The following is an 11,527-nucleotide window of genomic DNA, read 5'->3' as shown; positions in this document are numbered from 1 at the left end:
TAGTGGTAGATCGAGTAAGCAAATAAAGAAGGAGATGACATAAGGGGTAGTATCTGGTGTGACTTTTAAAAAACTATATAATTAGAAACATGGGGATGATAAGGTTTGGTCTTTCAAACTCTTAAGATAATAAGATAGCTATTTAATAATTTTTTTAGTAAAATCATAAAAAAAATATATAATTTTGTTTGGGTGCTAGCCGCGCAATTGCGCGGGCCACCCAGCTAGTTTGAACTACACGTAACACTATAACAGGTATGTAAAATTGTATATATAAGAAAATGAAATAAGGTGATAGCTCGCGCACATGTGTATTGCAAGTTGAAGATTTGATTCTTCCTGCGCACGCTGCTATTTCTTTCCACTTATGGTGCCGCCAGTGGCGGATCCAGGATTTGAGCAAAGGGTATTCAAAGTTGAAAAAAAAATCATACAGAACTAAAAAAATTGGACTGGGAAAATCATACAGGAGTGGTAATGACATGTTTAAAGCCTTAAAGGTACAAACAGTAGCACAATAGTCAAGATGTCTATCTCCAACTGCACACTTGAGGACATATCACTAGTAGCTGAATAGGACTAGAAGGGGCATTTTCTGGGATCTGAACTTCACTCTCAATGGTTAATGGTTTTGGATCAGAGGTGGAAGCTACTTTCTGAGACTTGGTTGACCTTTCTCACAAAGACTTCAAATCTATTGTCTTCTTCTTCTTCTTCATTTTTCAAATCTCAAAACCTACAGGTCAAATTTCTGACTAATTTAACTTCTAAGCAATGGCCAATCGATTGGGGAATTTGACAAGAGGATTTATTTTACCAGTGCCAGTCCACTGTCCAGCCGTCTAGGGACCAAGGGGACGCGCCGACGCGGGGGTGCGTCGCCGCAACCGGCTGCCGCCGTGCGCCGTAGCGCCGCCACCGTCTGTGCGAACCTCAGCTGCTCAGCGTCGCCCGTCCCCGAGGAGGCGGCGACGGCGTCGTCGCAGGCCGTGCCGCCTCCGCAGCAGCAGGCCCAGGGACCAGGGTCTAGGGAGATGAGGCTGGTGGCGATTCTGGCGACGCGCCGAGCCGGCGGCCGGCGCCGCCGAGCGTCGAGCTCTCGATGCCCGTCGCCCGTCGGTGGGGATGAGTGGAGGCGCGGCGGATTGGGGCTGGGACGACAGAAGGGGTGGGGACTGGCTGACCGGGAGATAGGGACTAGGGTTTTGTTCGTTTTTGGGCCAGTGGGCCTATTCATTGGGCCAAGATGGGGAGGAATGTATGGTCTGCTGCGAATAAATGGGCTTCTTTTCATTTGGGCTATACATGCTGCACCCCTTCTAATTTCTCATGTATATATGCATAACATATCTATATATAGTTATTTTTTTAAAATTCTATGGGTATTCAGGTGAATACCCATGAATCACATGGGATCCGCCCCTGGGTGCCGCCACCCGGCCTCCTCACTATCCTCTTTCCCTCGCTTTACCCCCGTTACCAATACTGGCCCACCGTCCCATGGCTTCGCTGTCGCCTCTCGTCCACCCTTGTTCGCCACCCATGTAACGCTCCGCTTTTTGTGAGGCGTTAAAAACTAATTCGGCAAAAATCCTATATGCGAAAATTCCGTTCTCTGTATGAGAGTCTAAGTCGTGCCGTGGATCTTAATTCAAATCCGTCCTTGATCCCTCTCGTCGCCATCAAAAAAATCGCCTCCTCAGAATTCCTCTTCCAAATTTAAGTTCCCAAAATCAAACTCAAACATCCAATCTATTCCCCTGAACCCTCGCCAAAAACTTTACCGATTCCAAGAAAATATTGAACCCTCACCTTGAATCCCTCCCTATCCATCGATCGATCGATCCACTTATCTAACCTATCTATCCATCTATCCCTCTACCTATCGATCTACCTATCCAGCTGTCTATTTATCTATTGATCTATCTAACTACCTTTGAATCCTTGCCAAATATTTGCCCTGACTCCAAAAATAACCAAATCCCCATTTGAAATTCAAACCCCAAGCTCCAAACCCTCCAAATCAGTTCTCTCGGTAAAAGTCTATTTTGCTTCCCTCTTGGTCAACTGGGCCGTTTTTCTCTTCCCGGTCCATCTCTCCCTCTCGGTCCGTCTCTCTCTCTCGCATGTGTGTCGCGCGTGTTCAGGAACAGGAGAGAGCGTCGCCGTCTCCTTCCTCTCTCGCTCGATTCTCTCTCTCTCTCCCTCTCCCCGGGGCCACTTTGCCGCCGCCGCCGTTCGAAATCCAGCCGCGCCCTCGCGTTCGCACATGCGCGCTCGCGCGTGGCCGACCGCCCGGTCGCCGCCGCGTCAACCCTGGCCGCCTGCGCCGCGCAGCCGCCCATGCCGCCCTGCCGCTCACCCCACCTCCGTGCGCTCGCGTCCAAGACGCGGAGGCAGCGCCTCTCTCTCCCTCACGCGCGTTTTCCTCCTCCCTCTGCTCGCTCAAATCGGGAAGGAACCGCGCTCCCTTTTCCCCCTCCTTTTTCCACTTTGCCCGACACCGCCCGTGACCGCCAGCTCCTCTCCTTGATCGCCTAGGTCGGTTTCCTCCCCAAACCGACATCACCACCGCCTATAAAACCCAACTCGAGCCCCTCCCTTTCCTCCTCGTTTCCTTGCCCAACCTCCACCGCGCCATTGCCGCCGGACCATCTCTGCCGCTCGCCGACCTCGCCTCCCTCCGCCGTCGCACGTGCTGGTGAAGCTGGTGTGTGCGAAGACACGTGACGCGGGACTCCGGGCACCCTCTCCTTCCCCTTCCCCGGCCCGAGTCCGGAGAGCTCGCCCCGCGCCGTCGGTCGCCCATCACAGCACCCGTCTCGACTCGGTACTGTCTCTCTCCATTCTCCCTTCTCGCTCGCCCTCTCCCTCTTTTGGCTCGCGCGGTAGCTCGGTAGCCCTCCCGAACGCGCGTAGACGAAGCCCCAAGCCCCGCCGCCGCTCGGCATGGTCTCGTCGCGATTGCCGCCCGTTCCGGGGAGCCGCCGCTCGTCGCCGACCTCCCTCGGACTCCTCCGTCCCATCCGACCCCAGGAATGAGCTCCCCGAGCCCCGGAGATGCTCCCGCCGCCTCTAATCGAACCCTCGTTGACCACTGGCGATTCCCCTCTTTTTCCGCCGCCGCAATCCGCCACCGTCGGACCTCCTCCGTCGCATCCGAGCCGTTGAATCGCTTCCTCTCGTCCCATCCCTCCTCCCGGTGGGCTTCCTTTTTCCGTTGAGGTCGCGCCTTGCTCCGGTGAATGCCGCCGCCGTCCATCTCGGGCACAGCCTTCGTCTTCCTCCCACTTGCCAACGTGGCAGCCACGTCGGCTTGACCCGGTCACGCCGATCCGGTCGGCCCCTCCCTCCGTTTTCCCTTCCGTGCTCGCGGTCCACGACAAGGCGTGCGGCAGCACGTGGGCCCACCTCCTCTCCGTCCACCTGGTGCACCAACCCCAAACCAACCCCACCGAACCCTAGCGCCGCTACCCGCATGCGCCTCCCCCACCGTGAGCCAAGCCGCCGACATGTGGGCCCCATCCCGGGACCCCGCGTGGTGGACCGTGGTCCACCCGGTCGGTCTCCTCCCCCTCCCGCGCCCCATTGGGCCGCCCTCCTCGCGGCCGCGGCCGGCCCATTAGGCTCGGCTGAGCTGCGCAAGCCCCTCGGGCCACGCCGCGAGCCGCCCAAGGAAGTCTGATTATCATCCCTCCTTCCTTTTCTTTTCCAAAGGGATTATTAAATCCTTTTCCCTTGTTCCATAAATCAATTCTTTATTCCATGAATCATTTCCTTTGGTCCATCATATCAATGACCACCAATAATATTATTGAGAATATTATTTCTATAAATTCCATAAACCATTTCTCCTATTCCAGATATTCCAATTAAACTTCCAAAATTCATATCTCTCGATCCGTAACTCCGATTGACTCCGTTCCACTTCCAATAATTCCGTAAAATTGAGATCTATCTAATGGCACTATTAATTAGTCTAAATAGGGTGTTTCTTTTGGTCTTTTGTTTAGGTTTTCGATTGTTTACGTATAGTCGTGGTTACCGGATTTTCGTCGATCGCGGGTTTTCTCGAAGAATCGTGAAGCTTCGTGAAGACCTTGAGCAAGGCAAGTCACCCTTTGACCAATTGCTCCTATAATTGGAAAATCATTATTATTTTGTGTGCAACCTGCATTATTAGAATCACACACTTAACTTGCTTGGCCTCGGTTTGCGTGCCAAACCGACGGACCTACCCATTAGTCACACTAATTCCTGTAGGTTGTACTACCCTTATTCCTTGTCGCTCCACCCTTGTGGTACTTCGGTATCCGTGCTCTCTGAGCACGTATACCAACTACTCCACAGAGACCGTCGATTGTCGATAATTTGGGAAATGGGTTTGAGAAGCCTTGAAAACCCGACATGTGGTGTCGGTGTGTTTGAAAATAAAATGAATTGTGAAAACTCGCGATGCGGGGGTTGTGCGTACGTGGCGCTGTCCCGTATTCGCATATAAGGACCGATTCCTGTGGGAAACTCATCGAGCATAATCAAAGTGCAACCACAAGGTGGAATGGGACACCCTGGCTAAGTAACTAGTCGGTTCAGGGAAACCTCGCATGCCAATAGTTGAGAACGGGGTCGGTTGGAGCCAAACCAGGTTCCTGGTAAGCAAGGAAGAGAAGCTTGCTGAATTACCGATCGAGGTGGTTGGAGTTTGATTTGTGAAAACTAAAATGGCCTATACTTATGTGAGGATTTGATCCTTCTATGTGGCATGAGGTATCCATGGGTCGGCTTGGGAAAGGCTTTGTTGCGAACCTCCGATACCGACGGGTGTTCGGAATAAGTTCGTATCTTGTGGGTAAAGTGTACCCCTCTGTAGAGGTTAACTAACTGTTCGAACAGCCGCGCCCACGGTCATGAGCGGATGTGAGGTGGTTCCCGTTGCGTAGATTTGTTTGCCTGTGCTTTGTGAAAAGTTATTGTGGTGTGGAAATCGTAACCAGAATCAGCCTATGTGGCAGATGGATGACCTGAGTGGTCAGAAACGAATATGTGTGATTCGGGATGTCTACGAGCATCATAGACTAGGCTTCCCGAGTGGAAGCGGATTGTTGTGCTGCTGGGCAACTGGACTCTGGGAGTCCGAGAAAATGAAAAAGGCTATGGGAGCCGGTTAATCAAGTGAAATGGCTCCGGGAGCTGAGAAGTAATGATCTGACCCGGGAGGTCGGTACATTACCATTTGAGTTGTTGAAAAGCATCTCTTAAGTCGAATCGAGACGCAAGTCTCCTTTCGACCCAAAGTTAAAAAGAAATAAAGCACTTCGTGATTTCAAAAATGATTTCAAACAAAGGAATTGTAAAACAACCTCGCCTCTCTTCCAAGCTTGCATTAAACACCTAAATTTCCGTGACTTGCTGAGTACGAAAGTACTCACCCTTGCTCTATATAAATAAATATATATAGTTCCTCCGTCCTGAAGAGAAGATGAAGTGAAGTGAAGATTAGGGTTTCGTCCTGGTTCCTAGCCGTCGCCTGTAGTGTTGGGTGTTAGTCCGTTGGTTCCGCTGCTGCTGCTGTTGTTGGTGTTTCCTCGTCCGTGTCGTCGGTTGCATTCTCGAGCTGTTCTGAGCTGCAACCTAAGTTAAGGTAAATAAGTCCTCTATTTATTTTAAGGATTTGCAATGATTCATATTTGTCACCGTGGGTACCAGCACTATGTCCTGGGACTAGTACTGAGATTGCGGTTTCGTAGGAAGCGGTTCGCGCCGTTATTCCTACGACACGCTCCTGTCAGTTGCCGTTGTACGGCGGTGCCAAATTGGGGTGTGACAACCCACCACCAGTGCACCACCTCTCAGGCGATCCCTTTAAATCCGATCCCCTACTTTACCCTCCCCCAGCACCACCTCCCCCCTCCCCCTCCCCATCCCTGAAAACCTAACCCTACCCTAGCTCTCGTCACTACATGGTTGGAAAACTGATCGCGAGATGTCTAGTTCACGCACATTCGTGAACTAGTGTTTTCGGCACCCATCTTCTATTGGCTCCTTTTGTGGGTAACAAGCAACGAGCTTCATTCTAGCTAGGGTTTGCTAGACTGACGGATGTGAGGGTTTTGGGGAAAGACAGGATAATGAGGCGGGCAGGGCGACGGCGTGACCCTCGGATTGTTGATGCGAGAAATGGCGAAATGCGAGGAAGGAGAGTTTCATGGGCCAATCCACCAAACAAAACCTAGTACCTAGTACTTCGCATTGGAAGACCCATTTATTTCCGTGGACTGCTATCTCACATGAAATGCATGCTCCACACTTCCACTTAAAAAAAGGAATTTCCTGAATCTCAACTAGATAATTAAGTAGGGAGAATTTGAAATCTCAGCTAATAGCCAAGCAGTGAACTTTTTTTGTTTACTGGGTATTTTGCGGTCATATGGTGTGTTTTATTTCATTCTTTGTGGATACTCTCGTTTCATATTGTACAAATCATTTTAGTTTTATGCTAAATCAAACTTTTTTTTAACTTTAACCAAATTCCTAGAAAAAAATGAACCAACATCTATAGCACTAGAGAAATACACCGTGAAGACATAAGGAATATTTGTGTCGACGGTGGGTATCCGTAGACCGGATATAGAGGGTATTGGGGTATGCTGGTACGAGGATCTACGTAATACGACATCAAGGAAACAAGAGACAAAGATTATACTGGTTCAGGCCCCTTAGCAGGTAATAGCCCTAATCCAGTTGATATGGGATTATATGGAAAGAACCACAGATTACAAAGGGAATAGTAGAACTCGGTAGTACCGACGAGATCGTAGTCGAGTTGATTCGACTAGATCACTCGGCGACTTGGCTCCTGTAGTCTCCGGCTTCGTAGGCTGTGGTCGTTGTGTCGGCTATGAGATTCGATGCCTTAGGTCCTCGGGGGGTCCCTTTTATATCGCAGGTCAGGCGGTCCCCAAGTAGGACTCGGAGACATCGGAGCCTGCACGATATAGTAACAACCCAGTCCTATATGGGTAGGAACCTTTCCATTGGTAGACTTCGTGATGGATTTCCTTAGCGTGTTCAGAGAACGTCCGTATATGCACCGATATACCGTATTGCCGTATAGCATACATCCAAGGGTAGAGGGTATACTTTATCTGTCGAAACAAGATTTCGGCAATAATAAAAGGGGGTGGCTATCAAGCTAGGAAAGTGGATGGGTTTAGAGATGAAGGATTTTATACAGGTTCAGGCCTTCTTATTCAAGAAGTAATACCCTACTCCTGTCCGGGAATGATTCCACCGAGTGTGTTATTGATTGTATAAACTGGAAAAAAGAATCGCCCCGAGAGGAACCCGGACCCCTCCTTATATAGGGGAAGGGATCCGTATTACAAAGTACAGTCCATATCCTAACGGAATATGGGATTACAGATAAAATACAATCGTAACAGACTAGGATCCCGGGTATTTTCTTGACATACAAGTTTAGAATCTAACCCGAGTCCTCATAAAGATATTCTATCTATATTTGGTACCGTATATCCAACTGGAATATAACCGCCATGTAGATATGGGGTAACCATAATCTCCACAGTAGCCCCCGAGACCTTCGCAGTTGACCAAAATAGTCTTCTCGAAACAAAAAATAATAATCCGAGTGCTTCAATTCAACTTGCTCCGGCTTGCCGAGTGCTAAAAGACTGTGAAGGGCGAAAATAAAACATGGTGCATCGAGTAGATGCACCTAATTAGGTGTAGCCCCCGACTATGTGATTAATTGAAAAACTTAACATATAGTCAAGAACCGAGTGATTTTATATCGAAGCATGCATGGTACTCAATAAAATACTCAGCCGACTGCTTCTCACTTGAATATATCAAGGATAAAAAATATGAAAAGGGCCGAATGATAAACACTCAAAAGGTCCAAAAATAGATATATTTGGTAGGAATCCGAGTAAGAAACTCTTAAAATGATCCACCAAATCTGATAAAGATCATGGTAATTAAGAAGTTCATTAGTCTAGGCTATAACCCTTACCATAACCAAAATAAGCATATAACATGCTAGGAGATTGACTACTAATAAACCAGTCATCTCAAATTAACCCAACAGCTTTTGTAGCCTAAAAAAGCTTACAAAAATGGTATAACACCTTTCTGTCGGGCACCTTTTCATGTGCATCATAACAATTCCAAAGAATTATTGAATCGCGTTAAAAAGGATTTTAACAGCATCGGGCCACATCATTGTGAGCACATATTGCCAAAGCAAAAAGCTCCTAAGTACCTAGGGATCACAACGGGCCACGCTGAAAACATAATTGGGCTGAAGTACTGTATAGACCCAGGCCCATTAGTACTCCCGATACCCTAAAAACACCGAAGTCCAAACGTCGTTTCGTCTTCCCCGCCGAGACTCTCGCCATTCCCCACTCCGTGCTACAGTACAGAACCGCGCCGACGAAGCTAGGGTTCATCAATCTGCTCCAACCCACCCTCAAAAACTTCGCGAAATTTCTTCCCGCGTCCACCGCTCCGATTCCCCATTCCTCTCCAGCCATATCTCGGACCAAATTAAACCATCCAGTTCACATTCATGGCGGCAGAAAGAGAAAGCTTCGAGAGTCAGTAAGCGCCCTCCGATGTGACAGAAGATAATCTGAAGGAGATGGTGGCGCACGGCGTTCTCCCAGCGAAGGAGATTATCGGGTGGCGACTGGCGTTCGGCGAAGCATTCCCGACCCCCCGACACACACGAAATCGTGGTATTTGCTCATTTCTTCTATGACGGATTTTCTCTTCCAACCTCAAGATTTTTCCGGGGAATTCTGAACTTCTACGGGATTAGCTTGCATCATCTGAATCCAAACTCCATAGCGCATATTGCCAATTTTATTCATGCCTGCGAAGCTTTTCTGGGCATTAAGCCTCATTTCGCCTTGTTCCTCCGCATCTTCTTCCTCAAGCCCTAGCCAAATAAGAGCAAACCATGCGTCGTTGGGGGTGCTGGTTTCCACCTCAGGGGAACACTAAGCCAAAAATACTTCTCCATGCCCTTCAAGACCTCAAATAAAGACTGGCACGCAAATTGGTTTTATGTTCAAAACCCCGAGCCTGTTCTTCCCGAGTACTCCTGTCTTCCTCCGGTTTATCGTGATACTTGGAACTCACTGCCAATGGGAGATGAAGCTGCACAAGCAGTAGAACTGATGGAGAGGATGATAAAGCTGAAAGAACAGGGCCTTCAAGGAGAACAAATCACCCGGCACTTTATCAAGTGTCGGTTAGCTCCAATCAAAGAAAGATCTCGCACAGCCTTCGAATTTGACGGCAAGCATGACCCAAACCGTGAAGATCCAAATTCTCTTGACTTCAAGGTCATGAAGGAAAGGATGTATAAGATCTTCTCAAACGCCATCGTTGTCAGCTACTCACACTTGCTGCCAGTCGTACCGTTCAATGCATTCAATCCTCCTCCACCGGTACGTATTCATATGCTTCAACCTTTCTCAAAATATGATCTTGTTTTCTTGTTGAATCAGTTAATAACGAAGGATATTACACCCAGGAATTTGCTTTGATGAAGTCGGATCCCCCAATCGCTCAACGCCGATCTCCCCGCCACCAAACTGGGCAAGAGAGCGGAGGACCAAAAATTCGGTCTGAAACTCAACCAAGTGCTTCTGATCCAATCAGCCAGTCAGATTCTCGAAAGAGAAAGCTGGTTCTAAGTGACGATGAAGCCGATGATACCGCCAGGAGGCCTGGAGACCGAGAGACAACCAAGAAACTACCAAAACAGGCTACTCCAAGGAAGAAAACATCCAGTCGCCCTGTGCCAAAGATCGGGAAGTCTTCTAGGTGCAACTCATATAACGATCTCTCTTGCATTGATGCGCACCCACTGCGGCAATAATACTGATAATCAAATTCGCAGGAAACCATCTGATATAGATCCGTCTAGGAAAGACTCTGACCCAACTAACTTGGACACAAGTTCTTCCAAAGAAACCGGGCCAACTGCTAAGGACCATCCGAGTGACAATCAGCCGGCAACCGATAATGTAGAATCCGGTGATCAACCCCCGACTAGAAACCAGTCGGCCGAAGCCGAAGCCGGAGTTAATCAGGAACCCCCGACTAGAAACCAGTCGGACGCAGGGCCAAGCCAAGAGATTCCAGAAGTCGAAACCCAAGCAGACAACCCTCGCGGACAAAACGCCAGCAATGACCGGAGACCTGGATCCCCTTTAAAGGCATCCGAATCCACTCGTCCTCGTCCAGAAATCATTACGGGTAAACACTTTGTCTGAAACCATGTTGACCCAAATAACTCTGATCGATTGTGTAACCTTTGTCAATGGATACATTAGGACCAATGATCGGTGATGAAGAAGAAATCCCCCGCATACATGCAGCCGAAGATTCGTGCCCTCCCATTCTGGTCAAGTGGTGGGATGACAACTTGCAACCTCAAGGAATTGTAATAAACCGGCAAAAGAAGACGAAGAGGTATGCCTACTGAAAAAGGCACTCAACCAAGCGACTCGCATTGTAAATGTAAGTCCCTTGATGCCCGACCTCAGCCATCTCGTTTGCCGTCTGGCCCGAGCGCTGATTAAACTGCTCCGCAGAGGATTCATCTTAGGAACGAGGCGAAAACCGCAACCCTAGAGAGACTAGTTCCTCATCTTGGAACCCTCGAGGCCACCAGGAGTCAACTGCACGAGGCCAGAGAACTTGCCAAGAAGAATGAACACGATCTGAGGGATCGGATTGCTGAGCTCCAGGAGTCCAATTTCGAACTGAGTGGCTCATCAAAAGGTTCGCAAAACTCTGCCCAACTAATTTGTGCTGTTATCTCTGTAATCTTGATTAACCGAAGTTAATGTAGTGCAAGCTGCCAAGATATCTCAACTAGAGAAGCAGATCCAAACTCTGGAAAATGACAAGGCTGAGCCGGCAAGACAGAGGGATTCGGCTTTAAAGGAGGTTGAAGGTACCAATAATCAACACTTCAAAAGCCATTATCTTCTATATGCTGATTCATTAATGTGAATCTGTTGATGCAGACCGCAAGATCAAGTCTCAAGCTCAATTCGACGTCCTAGTTGGCAAGATCAAAAAATTTGAAGTAGCCCGGGATGAGGTTGCTAACGCTGCTGCCCCAATTGTTCAAGCGATGTTCTTCAATAACCACGGCCCGAGTGCACTTGATGCTTCTGAAATTTTTGACAAGCTGAGAGTTGCTCCGGATACATATTTCAAGAGCATCAAAAAGCTGGAAGTATGGGAGCAAGTCTGGCGTTGACGATGACCAAATCTCTTTATCCGAGGGTTGACGTTGATGCCATCAATGGCTTTGCAGACGGGACGAGCGAGGAAGCTGCTCTTGACCTCATCAGCGATGCACAAAAATCTGCTGATAAGATAGCAGTTGATGTAGTTGAGAGATTTCAGGACACCGATCTTCGACCGACTGGTCCTGATAATTCTGATGATGAAAAGACTGATACTGATTAATGTACAGATG

This window comes from Oryza glaberrima, chromosome 3 (assembly GCF_000147395.1).
Source record: "Oryza glaberrima chromosome 3, OglaRS2, whole genome shotgun sequence".
Taxonomy (NCBI): Eukaryota; Viridiplantae; Streptophyta; class Magnoliopsida; order Poales; family Poaceae; genus Oryza; species Oryza glaberrima.
The sequence above is the reverse complement of the archived record's forward strand: the minus strand, read 5'-3'. Positions refer to the sequence as shown.